The sequence below is a fragment of the Bombina bombina genome, chromosome 3 (assembly GCF_027579735.1).
Source record: "Bombina bombina isolate aBomBom1 chromosome 3, aBomBom1.pri, whole genome shotgun sequence".
Classification (NCBI taxonomy): Eukaryota; Metazoa; Chordata; class Amphibia; order Anura; family Bombinatoridae; genus Bombina; species Bombina bombina.
Window position 1 is genome coordinate 943,133,206 of NC_069501.1, and position 20,113 is coordinate 943,153,318.

Below are 20,113 nucleotides of genomic sequence, written 5' to 3' on the forward strand. Positions count from 1 at the left end.
GAAAAAACTTAAAACATCAGCAGAAGAATCAAACTGAAACAGCTGCCTGAAGAATTTTTCTTCCAAAAACTGCTTCTGAAGAAGCAAATACATAAAAAATGGTAGAATTAAGTAAATGTGTGTAAAGAGGACCAGATTGTCGCTTGCAAATTTGATCAACTGAAGCTTCATTCTTAAAAGCCCACAAAGTGGCGACTGATCTAGTAGAAGAATGAGCTGTAATTCTCTGAAGCGGGGCCTAACCCGACTCCAATAAGCTTGAAGAATCAAAAGCTTTAATCAACAAACCAAGGAAATAGCAGAAGTTTTCTCTTGTAAGGTGTATCCAGTCCACGAATCATCCATTCCTTGTGGGATATTCTCCTTCCCAACAGGAAGCTGCAAGAGGATCAGCCACAGCAGAGCTGTCTATATAGCTCCTCCCCTAACTGCCACCCCCAGTCATTCTCTTGCAGCTCTCGACAAGCATGGAAGCAGTTAGAGAGATGTGGTGTAATTTAGTTGTTTTTCTTCAATTCAAAAGTTTATTTTTAAATGGTACCGGAGTTGTACTATTTTGGTCTCAGGCAGAAAATAGAAGAAGAGTTTGCCTGTGGTCTCTAATGATCTTAGCAGGTTGTAACTAAGATCCATTGCTGTTCTCACACATAACTGAAGAGAGAGGTAACTTCAGCTTGGGGAATGGCGTGCAGGGTATCCTGCTATGAGGTATGTGCAGTCTAAATTTTTCTAGAGAAATGTATATGCTAGAAAATGCTGTTGATACTGGATTTATTTAAGGTAAGCCTGATTACAGTGATTTAATAACGACTAGTATCATGCTTACTATTAGAGGTAACACTCTTATTATTTTTTCAAATTACTGAAATATAAGACGTTTGCTGGGAGTGCTTAAACGTTTTTTATATGCTTTTTGGTGATAAAACTTTTTTGGGGCCCAGTTTTTCAACATGGCTGGCTAAAATTTGCCTAGGGATAGTTTTGTTAGGCCTCTCACTGTGTAGACAGGAAGTGGGAGGGGCCTAATTTTGCGCCTAAATGCGCATTAGCTTTTGCAGACTGAGACATCTAGTTTCCTTGAAAGAGTTCCCTGAATGATTAGGACCTCTCTGAAGGGTTTTGGTGCTTTCCAAAGTCGTTTGTATGGCAAGGTAGGGCCACAGCAGAGCTGTGGCAGTTTGTTGTGACTGTTAAAAAACGTCTTTCATTTTTTTGATCCGTTTTTGAAACTAAGGGGTTAATCATCCATTTGCAAGTGGGTGCAATGCTCTGTTAGCCTATTATACACACTGTAAAAATTTTGTTTGATTTACTGCTTTTTTCACTGTTTTTCAAATTCTGACCTTTTTTATTTTTCTTAAAGGCACAGTACCGTTTTTATTTTTTGCTTGTTAACTTTCTGTAAAGTGTTTTCCAAGCTTGCTGGTCTCATTGCTAGTCTGTTTAAACATGTCTGACATAGAGGAAACTCCTTGTTCATTATGTTTAGAAGCCATGGTGGAATCCCTCTTAGAATGTGTACCAAATGTACTGATTTCACTTTAAGTAATAAAGACCATATTCTGTCTTTAAAAGATTTATCACCAGAGGAATCTGACAAGGGGGAAGTTATGCCGACTAACTCGCCCCACGTGTCAGAGCCTTTAACTCCCGCTCAAGGGACTCACGCAGCGCCAAGTACATCTAGCGCGCCCATGGCGTTTACTTTACAAGACATGGCGGCAGTCTTGGATAATACACTGTCAGCGATATTATCCAGACTACCTGGGTTACGAGGAAAGCGAGACAGCTCTGGGGTTAGAAGAAATACAGAGCACTCTGACACTTTTAGTAGCTATGTCTGATACCCCCTCACAATATGCAGAAGCTGAGGAAGGAAAGCTTCTTTCTGTGGGTGATGTGTCTGACTCAGGGAAGATGATTCAACCTGATTCTGATATGGCAACATTTAAATTTAAGCTTGAACACCTCCGCATGTTACTCAGGGAGGTTTTAGCTACTCTGAATGACTGCTACACCATTACAGTGCCAGAGAAATTGTGCAGATTGGATAAATACTATGCAGTGCCTGTTTACACTGTTTTTCCAATACCTAAAAGGTTTTCAGAAATTATTACTAAGGAATGGGATAGACCAGGAGTACCGTTCTCTCCCCCTCCTATTTTTAAGAAATTGTTTCCAATAGATGCCGCCACACGGGACTTATGGCAAACGGTCCCTAAGGTGGAGGGAGCAGTTTCTACCCTAGCTAAGCGTACTACTATCCCCGTCGAGGACAGTTGTGCTTTCTTAGATCCAATGGATAAAAAGTTAGAGGGTTACCTTAAGAAAATGTTTATTCAACAAGGTTTTATTCTACAGCCTCTTGCATGCATTGCCCCAGTCACTGCTGCGGCGGCTTTCTGATTTGAGTCTCTGGAAGAGGCTTTACAGGTAGTGACCCCACGGGCTAAGAATTCTGGTTTTGCTATTCAGGCGCGTAGGGCGCTATGGCTTAAATCATGGTCAGCTGACGTTACTTCAAAGTCTAAGCTTCTTAATATTCCCTTCAAGGGGCAGACCCTATTCGGGCCTGGTTTGAAGGAGATCATTTCTGATATCACGGGAGGAAAAGGTCATGCCCTCCCTCAGGACAGGTCTAATAAATCAAGGGCCAAACAGAATAATTTTCGTGCCTTTCGAAACTTTAAGACAAGCGCGGCATCAACTTCCTCTAATACAAAACAAGAGGGAACTTTTGCCCAGTCCAAGTCGGTCTGGAGGCCTAACCAGGCTTGGAACAAAGGTAAGCAGGCCAAAAAGCCTGCTGCTGCCTCTAAGAAAGCATGAAGGATTGGCCCCCGATCCGGTAACGGATCTAGTAGGGGGCAGACTTTCTCTCTTCGCCCAGGCTTGGGCAAGAGATGTCCAGGATCCCTGGGCGTTGGAAATTGTATCCCAGGGATATCTTCTGGACTTCAAAGCTTCCCCTCCAAAAGGGAGATTTCACCTTTCACAATTATCTGCAAACCAGATAAAAAGAGAGGCATTCTTACATTGTGTTCAAGACCTCCAAGTTATGGGAGTGATCCACCCAGTTCCAAAGGAGGAACAGGGAAAAGGCTTCTATTCAAATCTGTTTGTGGTTCCCAAGAAAGAGGGAACCTTCAGACCAATCTTAGATCTCAAGATCCTAAACAAATTTCTCAGGGTCCCATCATTCAAGATGGAGACTATTCGTACCATCCTACCTATGATCCAGGAGGGTCAATACATGACTACAGTGGATTTAAATGATGCTTATCTTCACATTCCGATACACAAAGATCATCATCGGTTTCTCAGGTTTGCCTTCCTGGACAGGCATTACCAGTTTGTAGCTCTTCCCTTTGGGTTAGCTACAGCTCCAAGAATCTTTACGAAGGTTCTGGGGGTCACTTCTGGCGGTACTAAGGCCGCGGGGCATAGCAGTGGCCCCTTATTTAGACGACATTCTGATACAGGCGTCAAATTTCCAAATTGCCAAGTCTCATACAGACATAGTTCTGGCATTTCTGAGGTCGCACGGGTGGAAAGTGAACGAAGAGAAGAGTTCTCTATCCCCTCTCACAAGAGTTTCCTTTCTGGGAACTCTGATAGATTCCGTAGAAATGAGGATTTACCTGACAGAGACCAGGTTATCAAAACACAGATTTGTCCCCTCTACTAAATCTGGATCAAGAGACCAGGGATTCTCTTCTCTGGTGGCTATCTCTGGTCCATCTGTCCAAAGGTATGACCTTTCGCAGGCCAGATTGGACAATTGTATCGACAGATGCCAGCCTTCTAGACTGGGGGGCAGTCTGGAACTCCCTGAAGGCTCAGGGATCGTGGACTCGGGAGGAGACCCTCCTTCCAATAAACATTTTGGAACTAAGAGCGATATTCAATGCTCTTCAGGCTTGGCCTCAGCTAGCAACAATGAGGTTCATCAGATTTCAGTCGGACAACATCACGACTGTGGCTAACATCAACCATCAAGGGGGAACAAGGAGTTCCCTAGCGATGTTGGAAGTTTCAAAGATAATTCATTGGGCAGAGATTCACTCTTGCCACCTATCAGCTATCCATATCCCAGGTGTAGAGAACTGGGAGGCGGATTTTCTAAGTCGACAGACTTTTCATCCGGGGGAGTGGGAACTCCATCCGGAGATGTTTGCACAAATGGTTCAACGTTGGGGGAAACCAGAACTGGATCTCATGGTGTCTCGCCAGAACGCCAAGCTTCCTTGTTACGGATCCAGGTCCAGGGATCCCAAGGCAACGCTGATAGATGCTCTAGCAGCGCCTTGGTCCTTCAACCTGGCTTATGTGTTTCCACTGTTTCCTCTGCTCTCTCGTCTGATTGCCAAGATCAAGCAGGGAGAGAGCATCTGTGATTTTGATAGCACCTGCGTGGCCACGCAGGACTTGGTATGCAGATCTGGTGGACATGTCATCCCTTCCACCATGGACTCTGCCTCTGAGACAGGACCTTCTACTTCAGGGTCCTTTCAACCATCCAAATCTAATTTCTCTGAGACTGACTGCCTGGAGATTGAACGCTTGATTTTATCAAAGCGTGGCTTCTCCGAGTCAATCATTGATACCTTAACGACCGAGGACGTGCAGGGTACGTCCTCTAAAAAAAAAAAATACCCTTAACGACCAAGGACGTACCCTGCACGTCCTCGGTGTGGAAAGCAGCTGGAAGCGATCCTGCTTGCTTCCAGCTGCTTTCCGGTTATTGCAGTGATGCCTCGATATCGAGGCATCCTGCAATAACCCTTAGTAGCCATCCGATGCAGAGAGGGCCACTCTGTGGCCCTCTCTGCACCGAATATCTATGGCTTCCATCGTTGGTGGGTGGGAGCGTGTGTGGGAGGCGGGTGGCGGCCATCGATGGCCCAGATGATGTGGAGGGGGGCGGGAACGTGGGCGGGGATGCCCGGACACGCGCACGGACGCGCACACGTGCACACGGGGGCGGGCGCGTGCACAGGGAGGGAGCGGGAGGGAACCGCTACACTACAGAAAGTAGTAGTACAGAAAGTAAAAATGTAAAAAAAAAAAGGGGGAAAAAAAGGTCATCAGCGAATGTTGGGTGCTCTGTGGAGGGAGGCAAGCTACACTACAGAAAAAAAACGGGTGAAAAAAAAAATAAAACCATTTTTTTTCTGCAAACTGGGTAATGGCAGACAGCTGCCAGTACCCAAGATGGCCCCCAGTAAGGCAGAGGGGGAGGGTTAGAGAGCTGTTTGGGGGGGAATCAGGGAGGTTGGGGGCTATGGGGAGATTCTACAAAGCGCCATATGTAAATATGCCCCCAAAAATCCCCTTTTAGTACTGGCAGACTTTCTGCCAGTACTTAAGATGGCAGGGACAATTGTGGGGTGGGGGAGGGAAGGAAGCTGTTTGGGAGGGATCAGGGGGTCTGATGTGTCAGGTGGGAGGCTGATCTCTACACTAAAGCTAAAATTAACCCTGCAAGCTCCCTACAAACTACCTAATTAACCCCTTTACTGCTAGCCATAATACATGTGTGATGCGCAGCAGCATTTAGCGGCCTTCTAATTACTAAAAAGCAACGCCAAAGTCATATCTTCTGCTATTTCTGAACAAAGGGGATCCCAGAGAAGTATTTACAACCATTTGTGCCATAATTGCACAAGCTGTTTGGGCCTAGATCAATACTTGGGCTTCTCTACTACACTACACTAAAGCTAAAATTAACCCTAAAAGCTCCCTAATTAACCCCTTCACTGCTGGGCATAATACACGTGTGGTGCGCAGTGGCATTTAGCAGTCTTCTAATTACCAAAAAGCAAAGCCATATATCTCTGCTATTTATGAACAAAGGGGATCCAAGAGAAGCATTTACAACCATTTATTTCATAATTGCATAAGTTGTTTGTAAATAATTTTAGTGAGAAACCTAAAGTTTGTGAAAAAATTTGTGAGAAAGTGAACATTTTTTTTTATTTGATCGCATTTGGCAGTGAAATGGTGGCATGAAATATACTAAAATGGGCCTAGATCAATACTTTGGGATGTCTTCTAAAAAAAAATATATACATGTCAATGGATATTCAGGGATTCCTGAAAGATATCAGTGTCCCAACGTAACTAGCGCTAATTTTGAAAAAAAAGTGGTTTGGAAATAGCAAAGTGCTACTTGTATTTATGGCCCTATAACTTGCAAAAAAAAGCAAAGAACATGTAAACATTGGGTATTTCTAAACTCAGGACAAAATTTAGAAACTATTTAGTATGGGTGTTTTTTTGGTGGTTGTAGATGTGTAACAGATTTTGGGGGTCAAAGTTAGAAAAGGTGTGTTTTTTTTCATTTTTTCCTCATATTTTATAAAAAAATTTTAATAGTAAATTATAAGATATGATGAAAATAATGGTATCTTTAGAAAGTCTATTTAATGGCGAGAAAAACGGTATATAATGTGGGGGTACAGTAAATGAGTACGTGGAAAATTACAGCTAAACACAAACGCCGCAAAAATGTAAAAATAGCCTTGGTCCCAAACGGACAGAAAATGGAAAAGTGCTGTGGTCATTAAGGGGTTAAAGGGATACTAAACTCAATTTTTTTTCTTTCATGTTTCAGATAGAGCATGAGATTTTAAGCACCTTTCTAATTTACTCCTACTATCAATTTTTCTTTGTTCTCATGCTATCTTGATTTGAAAAAGCAGTACTGTAAGCTTTAGAGCCGGACCATTTTCTCCAACATAGGTGTGTCCGGTCCACGGCGTCATCCTTACTTGTGGGATATTCTCTTCCCCAACAGGAAATGGCAAAGAGCCCAGCAAAGCTGGTCACATGATCCCTCCTAGGCTCCGCCTACCCCAGTCATTCTCTTTGCCGTTGTACAGGCAACATCTCCACGGAGATGGCTTAGAGTTTTTTAGTGTTTAACTGTAGTTTTTATTATTCAATCAAGAGTTTGTTATTTTAAAATAGTGCTGGTATGTACTATTTACTCTGAAACAGAAAAGAGATGAAGATTTCTGTTTGTAAGAGGAAAATGATTTTAGCAACCGTTACTAAAATCGATGGCTGTTCCACACAGGACTGTTGAGAGGAATTAACTTCAGTTGAGGGAACAGTGAGCAGAATTTTACTGCTTGAGGTATGACACATTCTAACAAGACGATGTAATGCTGGAAGCTGTCATTTTCCCTATGGGATCCGGTAAGCCATTTTTATTACAGACAATAAATAAGGGCTTCACAAGGGCTTTTTAAGACTGTAGACATTTTCTGGGCTAAATCGATTCATATATAAACATATTTAGCCTTGAGGAATCATTTTAATCTGGGTATTTTGTAAAATAATATCGGCAGGCACTGTTTTGGACACCTTATTCTCTAGGGGCTTTCCCTAATCATAGGCAGAGTCTCATTTTCGCGCCGGTATTGCGCACTTGTTTTTGAGAAGCATGACATGCAGTCGCATGTGTGAGGAGCTCTGATACATAGAAAAGACTTTCTGAAGGCGTCATTTGGTATCGTATTCCCCTTTGGGCTTGGTTGGGTCTCAGCAAAGCAGATACCAGGGACTGTAAAGGGGTTAAAGATAAAAACGGCTCCGGTTCCGTTATTTTAAGGGTTAAAGCTTCCAAATTTGGTGTGCAATACTTTTAAGGCTTTAAGACACTGTGGTGAAATTTTGGTGAATTTTGAACAATTCCTTCATACTTTTTCGCAATTGCAGTAATAAAGTGTGTTCAGTTTAAAATTTAAAGTGACAGTAACGGTTTTATTTTAAAACGTTTTTTGTACTTTGTTATCAAGTTTATGCCTGTTTAACATGTCTGAACTACCAGATAGACTGTGTTCTGAATGTGGGGAAGCCAAGGTTCCTTCTCATTTAAATAGATGTGATTTATGTGACACAAAATTTAGAGAAAATGATGCCCAAGATGATTCCTCAAGTGAGGGGAGTAAGCATGGTACTGCATCATCCCCTCCTTCGTCTACACCAGTCTTGCCCACTCAGGAGGCCCCTAGTACATCTAGCGCGCCAATACTCCTTACTATGCAACAATTAACGGCTGTAATGGATAATTCTATCAAAAACATTTTAGCCAAAATGCCCACTTATCAGCGTAAGCGCGACTGCTCTGTTTTAGATAATACTGAAGAGCATGAGGACGCTGATGATATTGTTTCTGAAGGGGCCCTACACCAGTCTGAGGGGGCCAGGGAGGTTTTGTCTAAGGGAGAAATTTCAGATTCAGGGAAAATTTCTCAACAAGCTGAACCTGATGTGATTACATTTAAATTTAAGTTGGAACATCTCCGCGCTCTGCTTAAGGAGGTGTTATCCACTCTGGATGATTGTGAGAATTTGATCATCCCAGAGAAACTATGTAAAATGGACAAGTTCCTAGAGGTCCCGGGGCCCCCAGAAGCTTTTCCTATACCCAAGCGGGTGGCGGACATTGTAAATAAAGAATGGGAAAGGCCCGGTATACCTTTCGTCCCTCCCCCCATATTTAAAAAATTGTTTCCTATGGTCGACCCCAGAAAGGACTTATGGCAGACAGTCCCCAAGGTCGAGGGGGCGGTTTCTACTTTAAACAAACGCACCACTATACCCATAGAAGATAGTTGTGCTTTCAAAGATCCTATGGATAAAAAATTAGAAGGTTTGCTTAAAAAGATGTTTGTTCAGCAAGGTTACCTTCTACAACCAATTTCATGCATTGTCCCTGTCACTACAGCCGCGTGTTTCTGGTTCGATGAGCTAGAAAAGGCGATCACTAGTGATTCTCCTCCTTATGAGGAGATTATGGACAGAATCCGTGCTCTCAAATTGGCTAATTCTTTCACCCTAGACGCCACTTTGCAATTGGCTAGGTTAGCGGCGAAAAATTCTGGGTTTGCTATTGTGGCGCGCAGAGCGCTTTGGTTGAAATCTTGGTCAGCGGATGCGTCTTCCAAGAACAAATTGCTTAACATTCCTTTCAAGGGGAAAACGCTGTTTGGCCCTGACTTGAAAGAGATTATCTCTGATATCACTGGGGGTAAGGGCCACGCCCTTCCTCAGGATAGGTCTTTCAAGGCCAAAAATAAACCTAATTTTCGTCCCTTTCGTAGAAACGGACCAGCCCCAAGTGCTACGTCCTCTAAGCAAGAGGGTAATACTTCTCAAGCCAAGCCAGCCTGGAGACCAATGCAAGGCTGGAACAAGGGAAAGCAGGCCAAGAAACCTGCCACTGCTACCAAGACAGCATGAAATGTTGGCCCCCGATCCGGGACCGGATCTGGTGGGGGGCAGACTCTCTCTCTTCGCTCAGGCTTGGGCAAGAGATGTTCTGGATCCTTGGGCACTAGAAATAGTCTCCCAAGGTTATCTTCTGGAATTCAAGGGGCTTCCCCCAAGGGGGAGGTTCCACAGGTCTCAATTGTCTTCAGACCACATGAAAAAACAGGCATTCTTACATTGTGTAGAACACCTGTTAAAAATGGGAGTGATTCATCCTGTTCCATTAGGGGAACAAGGGATGGGGTTCTACTCCAATCTGTTCGTAGTTCCCAAAAAAGAGGGAACGTTCAGACCAATCTTAGATCTCAAGATCCTAAACAAGTTTCTCAAGGTTCCATCGTTCAAAATGGAAACCATTCGAACAATTCTTCCTTCCATCCAGGAAGGTCAATTCATGACCACTGTGGATTTAAAGGATGCGTATCTACATATTCCTATCCACAAGGAACATCATCGGTTCCTAAGGTTCGCATTCCTGGACAAGCATTACCAGTTCGTGGCACTTCCTTTCGGATTAGCCACTGCTCCAAGGATTTTCACAAAGGTACTAGGGTCCCTTCTAGCGGTGCTAAGACCAAGGGGCATTGCAGTAGTACCTTACTTGGACGACATTCTGATTCAAGCGTCGTCCCTTCCTCAAGCAAAGGCTCACACGGACATAGTCCTGGCCTTTCTCAGATCTCACGGATGGAAAGTGAACGTAGAAAAGAGTTCTCTATCTCCGTCAACAAGGGTTCCCTTCTTGGGAACAATAATAGACTCCTTAGAAATGAAGATTTTTCTGACAGAGGCCAGAAAAACAAAACTTCTAAACTCTTGTCAAATACTTCATTCCGTTCCTCTTCCTTCCATAGCGCAGTGCATGGAAGTAATAGGTTTGATGGTAGCGGCAATGGACATAGTTCCTTTTGCGCGCATTCATCTAAGACCATTACAACTGTGCATGCTCAGTCAGTGGAATGGAGACTATACAGACTTGTCTCCGACGATACAAGTAAATCAGAGGACCAGAGATTCACTCCGTTGGTGGCTGTCCCTGGACAACCTGTCACAAGGGATGAACTTCCGCAGGCCAGAGTGGGTCATTGTCACGACCGACGCCAGTCTGATGGGCTGGGGCGCGGTCTGGGGACCCCTGAAAGCTCAGGGTCTTTGGTCTCGGGAAGAATCTCTTCTACCGATAAATATTCTGGAACTGAGAGCGATACTCAATGCTCTCAAGGCTTGGCCTCAGCTAGCAAAGGCCAAGTTCATACGGTTTCAATCAGACAACATGACGACTGTTGCGTACATCAACCATCAGGGGGGAACAAGGAGTTCCCTGGCGATGGAAGAAGTGACCAAAATCATTCAATGGGCGGAGACTCACTCCTGCCACCTGTCTGCAATCCACATCCCAGGAGTGGAAAATTGGGAAGCGGATTTTCTGAGTCGTCAGACATTACATCCGGGGGAGTGGGAACTCCATCCGGAAATCTTTGCCCAAATTACTCAACTGTGGGGCATTCCAGACATGGATCTGATGGCCTCTCGTCAGAACTTCAAGGTTCCTTGCTACGTGTCCAGATCCAGGGATCCCAAGGCGACTCTAGTAGATGCACTAGTAGCACCTTGGACCTTCAAACTAGCTTATGTATTCCCGCCGTTTCCTCTCATCCCCAGGCTGGTAGCCAGGATCATTCAGGAGAGGGCATCGGTGATCTTGATAGCTCCTGCCACGCAGGACTTGGTATGCAGATCTGGTGAATATGTCATCGGCTCCACCATGGAAGCTACCTTTGAGACGAGACCTTCTTGTTCAAGGTCCGTTCGAACATCCGAATCTGGTCTCACTCCAACTGACTGCTTGGAGATTGAACGCTTGATTTTATCAAAACGAGGGTTCTCAGATTCTGTTATTGATACTCTTGTTCAGGCCAGAAAGCCTGTAACTAGAAAAATTTACCACAAAATATGGAAAAAATATATCTGTTGGTGTGAATCTAAAGGATTCCCTTGGGACAAGGTAAAAATTCCTAAGATTCTATCCTTTCTTCAAGAAGGATTGGAGAAAGGATTATCTGCAAGTTCCTTGAAGGGACAGATTTCTGCCTTGTCTGTGTTACTTCACAAAAAGCTGGCAGCTGTGCCAGATGTTCAAGCCTTTGTTCAGGCTCTGGTTAGAATCAAGCCTGTTTACAAACCTTTGACTCCTCCTTGGAGTCTCAACTTAGTTCTTTCAGTTCTTCAGGGGGTTCCGTTTGAACCCTTACATTCCGTTGATATTAAGTTATTATCTTGGAAAGTTTTGTTTTTGGTTGCAATTTCTTCTGCTAGAAGAGTTTCAGAATTATCTGCTCTGCAGTGTTCTCCTCCTTATCTGGTGTTCCATGCAGATAAGGTGGTTTTACGTACTAAACCTGGTTTTCTTCCGAAAGTTGTTTCTAACAAAAACATTAACCAGGAGATAGTCGTGCCTTCTTTGTGTCCGAATCCAGTTTCAAAGAAGGAACGTTTGTTGCACAATTTGGATGTTGTTCGCGCTCTAAAATTCTATTTAGATGCTACAAAGGATTTTAGACAAACATCTTCCTTGTTTGTTGTTTATTCTGGTAAAAGGAGAGGTCAAAAAGCAACTTCTACCTCTCTCTCTTTTTGGATTAAAAGCATCATCAGATTGGCTTATGAGACTGCCGGACGGCAGCCTCCTGAAAGAATCACAGCTCATTCCACTAGGGCTGTGGCTTCCACATGGGCCTTCAAGAACGAGGCTTCTGTTGATCAGATATGTCGGGCAGCGACTTGGTCTTCACTGCACACTTTTACCAAATTTTACAAGTTTGATACTTTTGCTTCTTCTGAGGCTATTTTTGGGAGAAAGGTTTTGCAAGCCGTGGTGCCTTCCATTTAGGTGACCTGATTTGCTCCCTCCCTTCATCCGTGTCCTAAAGCTTTGGTATTGGTTCCCACAAGTAAGGATGACGCCGTGGACCGGACACACCTATGTTGGAGAAAACAGAATTTATGTTTACCTGATAAATTACTTTCTCCAACGGTGTGTCCGGTCCACGGCCCGCCCTGGTTTTTTAATCAGGTCTGATAATTTATTTTCTTTAACTACAGTCACCACGGTATCATATGGTTTCTCCTATGCAAATATTCCTCCTTTACGTCGGTCGAATGACTGGGGTAGGCGGAGCCTAGGAGGGATCATGTGACCAGCTTTGCTGGGCTCTTTGCCATTTCCTGTTGGGGAAGAGAATATCCCACAAGTAAGGATGACGCCGTGGACCGGACACACCGTTGGAGAAAGTAATTTATCAGGTAAACATAAATTCTGTTTTTTGTTCAGCACCTGGGTAGCACTTGCTGATTTGTGGCTAAATGTAGCAAACCAATCGGCAAGCTCTACCAAGGTGCTGAACTAAAAATGGGCCGGCTCCTAACCTTTTATTACTGCTTTTTCAAATCAAGATAACATGAGAACAAAGAAAAATTGATAATAGGAGTAAATTAGAAAGTTGCTTAAAATTGCATGTTCTATCAGAATCATGAAAGAAAAGATGTGGGGTTAGTATCCCTTTAATTCAGGCACGAAAGCCTGTCACCAGGAAAATCTATCATAAGATATGGCGTAAATATCTTTATTGGTGTGAATCCAAGGGTTACTCATGGAGTAAAGTCAGGATTCCCAGGATATTATCTTTTCTCCAAGAAGGATTGGAAAAGGGATTGTCAGCTAGTTCCTTAAAGGGACAGATTTCTGCTCTGTCTATTCTTTTGCACAAGCGTCTGGCGGATGTTCCAGACGTTCAGGCGTTTTGTCAGGCTTTAGTTAGAATCAAGCCTGTGTTTAAACCAGTTGCTCCGCCATGGAGTTTAAATTTGGTTCTTAAAGTTCTCCAAGGGGTTCCGTTTGAACCTCTTCATTCCATAGATATCGAGCTTTTATCTTGGAAAGTTCTGTTTTTGGTAGCTATTTCCTCGGCTCGTAGAGTTTCCGAGTTATCTGCCTTACAGTGTGATTCCCCTTATCTTATCTTCCATGCAGATAAGGTTTTGCGTACCAAACCTGGGTTTTTACCTAAGGTGGTATCTAATAAGAATATCAATCAGGAGATTGTTGTTCCGTCATTGTGCCCTAATCCTTCTTCAAAGAAGGAACGTCTATTACACAATCTTGACGTGGTTTGTGCTTTAAAGTTTTATTTACAAGCTACTAAAAATTTTCGTCAAACATCTGCTTTGTATGTTGTCTACTCTGGACAGAGGAGAGGCCAAAAGGCTTCGGCAACTTCTCTTTCGTTTTGGCTAAGAAGTATAATACGCTTAGCTTATGAGACTGCTGGCCAGCAGCCTCCTGAAAGGATTACAGCTCATTCTACTAGAGCTGTGGCTTCCACATGGGCTTTTAAAAATGAGGCTTCTGTTGAACAGATTTGCAAGGCGGCGACTTGGTCTTCGCTTCATACTTTTTCAAAGTTTTATAAATTTGATACTTTTGCTTCTTCGGAGGCTATTTTTGGGAGAACGGTTTTACAGGCAGTGGTACCTTCCGTTTAAGTACCTGCCTTGTCCCTCCCTTCATCCGTGTACTTTAGCTTTGGTATTGGTATCCCACAAGTAATGGATGATCCGTGGGCTGGATACACCTTACAAGAGAAAACATAATTTATGCTTACCTGATAAATTTATTTCTCTTGTGGTGTATCCAGTCCACGGCCCGCCCTGTCATTTTAAGGCAGGTATATTTTATTTTTAAACTACAGTCCCCACTGCACCCTATGGTTTCTCCTTTCTCTTGCTTGTCTTTGGTCGAATGACTGGAGGTGGCTGTTAGGGGAGGAGCTATATAGACAGCTCTGCTGTGGGTGATCCTCTTGCAGCTTCCTGTTGGGAAGGAGAATATGCCACAAGTAATGGATGATCCGTGGACTGGATACACCACAAGAGAAATAAATTTATCAGGTAAGCATAAATTATGTTTTTCTGACCTTTCCTAGGACCAGGAAATATAACAAATAGACTAGAAGTCTTCCTGAAATCTTAGCAGCTTCAATATAATATTTCAAAGCTCTCACCACATCCAAAGAATGTAAAGATCGTTCCAAGGAATTCTTAGGATTAGGACACAAGGAAGGAACAACAATATCTCTACTAATGTTGTTAGAATTCACAACCTTAGGAAAAAATTGAAATAAAATCCGCAAAACCGCCTTATCCTGATAAAAAATCAGAAAAGGAGATTCACAAGAAAGAGCAGATAGCTCAGAAACTCTTCTAGCAGAAGAGATGGTCAAAAGGAACAACACTTTCCAAGAAAGTAGTTAAATGTCCAAAGAATGCATAGGCTCAATATGGAGGAGCCTGTAAAGCCTTTAAAAGCAAATTAAGACTCCAAGGAGGAGAGTGATTTAATTACAGGCTTAAATATGAACTAAAGCCTGCACAAACGGTGAATATCAGGAAGTTTAGCAATCTTTCTGTGAATAAAACAGAGCAGAGATTTGTCCCTTCAAGGAACTTGCAGACAAAACCTTATCCAAACCATCCTGAAAAAACTGTAAAGTTCTTGCAACTCTAAAAGAATGCCAAGAGAATTTGAGAACACCATAAAATGTAGAACTTCAAAACTCGATAATAAATCTTTCTAGAGACAGATTTACGAGCTTGTAACATATTATTAATCACTGAGTCAGAGAAACCTCTATGACTTAGGACTAAGCGTTCAATTTCCATACCTTCAAATTTAATGATTTGAGATCCTGATGGAAAAACGGACCTTGAGACAGAAGGTCTCGCTTTAACGGAAGTGGCCAAGGTTGGCAACTGGACATCCGAACAAGATCCGTATACCAAAATCTGTGGGGCCATGCTGGAGCCACCAGCAACACAAAAGACTGTTCCATGATGATTTTGGAGATCACTCTTGGAAGGAGAACTAGAGGCGGGAAGATGTAAGCAGGTTGATAACACCAAGGAAGTGTCAGCGCACCCACTGCTTCCGCCTGAAAATCCCTAAACCTGGACAGGCATCTGGGAAGTCTCTTGTTTAGATGAGAGGCCATCAGATCTATCTGTGGAAGACCCCATATCTTGAACAATCTGAGAAAACGCATCTGGATGGAGGAACCACTCACCAGGATGTAAAGTCCGCCTCCCAATGTATTTACCTGGGATATGCACCGCAGAAATTAGACAGGAGCTGGATTCCGCCCAAGCAAGTATCCTAGATACTTCTTCATAGCTTGTGGACTGTGAGTCCCACCCTGCTGATTGACAAATGCCACTGTATGTGATATTGTCTGTTTGAAAATAAGTGAACAGTTCTCTCTTCAACAAAGGCCAAAACTGAAGAGCTCTGAGAATAGCACGGAGATCTAAAATATTGATTGGTAATCTCGCCTCTTGAGATTTCCAAAACCCCTTGTGCTGTCAGAGATCCCCAAACAGCTTCCCCACCTGAAAGACTTGCATCTGTAGTGATCATAGTCCAGGTTAGCCGAACAAAGAAGCCCTTTGAACTAAACGCTGGTGATTTACCACCACGTCAGAGAGTGTCAAACATTGGGATTTAAGGATATTAATTGTGATTTCTTAGTATAATCCCTGCACCATGGATTTAGCAAACAAAGCTGGAGAGGTCTTATGTGAGAACGGGCAAAGGGAAATGCGTCCAATGCTGCAGTCATGAGACCTAAATTTTCCATGCACATAACCACTGAAGGGAATGACTGAGACTGAAGGTGCCGACAGGCTGCAACCACTTTCAAACGTCTCTTGTCTGTTAGAGACAGAGTCATGGACACTGAATCTATCTGGAAACCTAAAAAGGTGACCCTTGTCTGAGGAATCAAGTAACTAACCTTTTGGTAAATTGATGCTCCAACTATGTTTCCGGAGAAACAACACTAGTTGATTTGTGTGAGATTCTGCAGAACTGAAGGACTGAGCTAATACCAAAATATTGTCCAAATAAGGAAACGCTGCAATACCCTGCTCTCTGGTTTCCATAAAGCAGGGCACCAAAAACCTTTAAAAAAGATTCTTTGAGCGGTTGCTAATCCAAAAATAGAAAAGCAACAAATTTATAACGCTTGTCTAGAAAAGAGAATCTCAGGCACTGATAATGATCTGAGTGAATCGGAATATGAAGGTATACATCCTGCAATCCATTATGGACCTAAGTTTCCTTGCTGAATAAAAGGCAGAACAGTCCTTAAAGTCACCATTTGAAAATTGGTACTCTTACATAACGATTCAAAATTTTCAGATCCAGAATTGGTCTGAATGAAATTTCCTTCTTTGAGACAATGAATAGAATTGAATAAAAACCCCAGACCTTGTCCCTGAAAAGGAACTGGCATGACTACCCCTGTAACTCCAGGTCTGAAACACACTTCAGGAAAGCCTGAGCTTTAACTGGATTTTCTGGGATACGTGAGAGAAAAAAATCTTCTCACAGGAGGATTTATTCAGAATCCTATTCGAAACCCCTGAGACAATACTCTGAAACCATTGATTTGGACAGATTTATCCAAAACATTCTTGAAAAAAAACCTTAATCTGCCCCCTACCAGCTGAGCTGGAATGAGAGTTGCACCTTCATGCGGACATAGGGGTTGGCTTTTTGGTTTCTTAAATGGGTTAGAATTATTACATTTAAAGAAGGTTTCCAATTGGAAACAGAATCCATAGGGAAGGATTAGGTTTTTGTTCCTTATTTGAAAAAAAGAACGAAAATAATTTAGAAGCTTAATATTTACCCTAAGGTCTCTTATTACCTTGGAAAGAAGAGATAGCAATCTAGACTTAGTCATATCAGCATTCCAAGATTTAAGCCTCAAAACTCTTGTAGCTAAAAAAAAAAGCTAAAGACATAGATCTAACATCAATTTTGATGATATAAAAAAATTTGCATCAGAACGGATTAGTATGTTGCAGAAAGCAAACAATACTAGATAAATCCGAATCCAATTCTTGTTGCGCTAAATTACCTACAAAAAAGTTGATGCAGCTGCAACAGCCAAAGAAAATGCAGGCCTGAGACGACCTGAACAGAAATAAGCTTTCCTTACATAAGATTCAAGTCTCCTATCTAAAAGAACTTAAGTACTATCTTCCATAGGAATAGAGGTACATTCAGCAAGAGTAGAAATAGCCCCAACAAGTTGAGGATCTTTTCCCAAAACTCTATAGAAATTGCTGGATACAATTTATTAAACCTTGAAGGAATAAAATAAGTACCCGGCTAATTCCATTCCTTAGAAATCATAAGAGAAATAGCATCAGGAATGGAAAAAACCTCTGGAGCAACCACAGGAGGTTTAAAAACAGAATTTACTAGTTCTAATATCAAGAGGACTAGTTTCTATGATATACAAAATAATTAACACTTCTTTAACAAAGAACGAAAATACTTCATTTTAAATAAATAAGTAGATTTGTTAGTGTCAATATCTGAGGAAAGATCTTCTGAATCAGATAGATCCTCATCGGAAAGGATAATTAATTATGTTGTCGGTCATTTGAAAATACATCAACCTTATGAGAAGTTTTAAAAGACCTTTATATTAATTAGAAGGCAGATAGCAGACAAAGCCGCCTGAATAGAATCAGAAACAAATTCTTTAAATTTCCTAGGTATAACGTACTTTAAAAGTTGAAGAAACAACAACAGGAAATGCACTATTAACTGATGGATACAATATCTGCATGTAAAAAGTTTATCATACAATGACATTCGGAAATAAAATACACTTAGCTTTAGTAGAACCGACATCAGGCAGCAAAGTTCCAACAGATTCTTCTGAGCAGGATCAGATTGAGACATCTTGCAAAATGTAAAATAAAAAACATATAAAGTAAAATTTGTCAATTTCCTTATGACAGTTTCAGGAATGGGAAAAAAATGCAAATAGCATAGCCCTCTGAAATAGAAAAAGGCAAGAGGCAAAAGCAATGGGGTAAATAAATAATGAAAAAAATTTAGCGACAAGTATGACGCACAACGTAACTGGAAAATTATTTGGCGCCAACCATGTCCGGAAATGACACACTTGCGTCACTACGCAAACTCTGTGTGAACCTCTGCGTCAATTACTACGCCGGAAATGACAAACTTGCGTCAACTGACTTGCCTTTTGCGCCAAAAAAATTTGTGCGCCAAAAATGACGCAATAAAGTGTAGCACCTGCGAGCCTAAGTCAGCCCGCAATTTGAAACAAAGTAGTCAATTGAAAAAAAGACTAAACCCCAGGTAAGAAAAATATTTCTTAATATTAACTTTCCCCAAATATGAAACTGACAGTCTACAAAAAGGAAATACATGAACCTGACTCATGGCAAATATAAGTACAATACATATATTTAGAACTTTATATAAATGCATAAAGTACCAAACCATAGCTGAGGTGTCGTAAGTAATAAAAAAACATACTTACCAAAAAGACACCTATCCACATATAGCAGATAGCCAAACCAGTACTGAAACAGTTATCAGTAGAGGTAATGGTATATGAGAGTATATCGTCGAGCTGAAAAGGGAGGTTTGAGATGAATCTCTACGACCGATAACAGAGAACCTAAGAAATAGACCCCCGTTAGGGAAATCACTGCATTCAACAGGTAATACTCTCCACGTCCCTCTGACATTCGCTGTTCTCTGAGAGGAATCAGGCTTCAAAATGCTGAGAAGCGCTTGTCAACGTAGAAATCTTAGCACAAACTTACTTCACCACCTCCATAGGAGGCAAAGTTTGTAAAACTGAATTGTGGATGTGGTGAGGGGTATATTTATAGGCATTTTGAGGTTTGGGAAACTTTGCCCCTCCTGGTAGGATTGTATATCCCATACGTCACTAGCTCATGGGCTCTTGCCAATTACATGAAAGAAAAAATAAGTTTCTTTTTGGAACATTGATTAAAGAGCTGTAGAATTTGATGATTGCCCTAGGTATTGTTTCATGTCCCTTTTTAAATATTGCGGTTTTGTATGAAGAGTAGAAAGCGGTTTGTGTTTTCTACCTGTAATAGGTTTTTGTTCGTTGTAAAATTTGAAAGTGAAAAATTACACAATGTTCTTTGAGTATATCATTCCCAATCCGCCATACCTCCTTATTCATTAAAGACAGATACATCTGATTTAGTGATTTCTGTCAGCAATGTTGACAAAAAGGTAAAAAATGCATCCGGTTTCAGCTGTTTGTGCAATATACACAAGACCAGTCTCACATTTTATACCTACATTTTGTAGCTGTGAGTGAACATACTGAATTTTAATTTTAAATCAAAAATAACATAATTTATGTAAGAACTTACCTGATAAATTCATTTCTTTCATATTGGCAAGAGTCCATGAGCTAGTGACATATGGGATATACAATCCTACCAAGAGGGGCAAAGTTTCCCAAACCTATAAATACACCCCTCACCACACCAACAATTCAGTTTAACGAATAGCCAAGCAGTGGGGTGATAAAGAAAGGAGTAGAAAGCATCAACAAAGAAATTTGGAAATAATTGTGCTTTATACAAAAAATCATAACCACCATAAAAAGGGTGGGCCTCATGGACTCTTGCCAATATGAAAGAAATGAATTTATCAGGTAAGTTCTTACATAAATTGTTTTCTTTCATGTAATTTGCAAGAGTCCATGAGCTAGTGACATATGGGATATCAATACCCAAGATGTGGAGTCTTCCACTCAAGAGTCACTAGAGAGGGAGGGAATAAAAATAAAAACGGCCATATTCCGCTGAAAAAATTAATCCACAACCCAAAACAAAAATAATTTTATTTCATCTTGAAAGAAAAAAACTTAAATCAAAAGCAGAAGAATCAAACTGAAAC

General features: G+C 41.8%; 1 protein-coding gene across 1 annotated transcript in view; it reads left to right on the top strand.

The window, feature by feature from the left end:
* The window catches only part of NAA16 (N-alpha-acetyltransferase 16, NatA auxiliary subunit), a 325,238-nt gene that overhangs the window by 59,328 nt on the left and 245,797 nt on the right, over window positions 1-20,113 (top strand).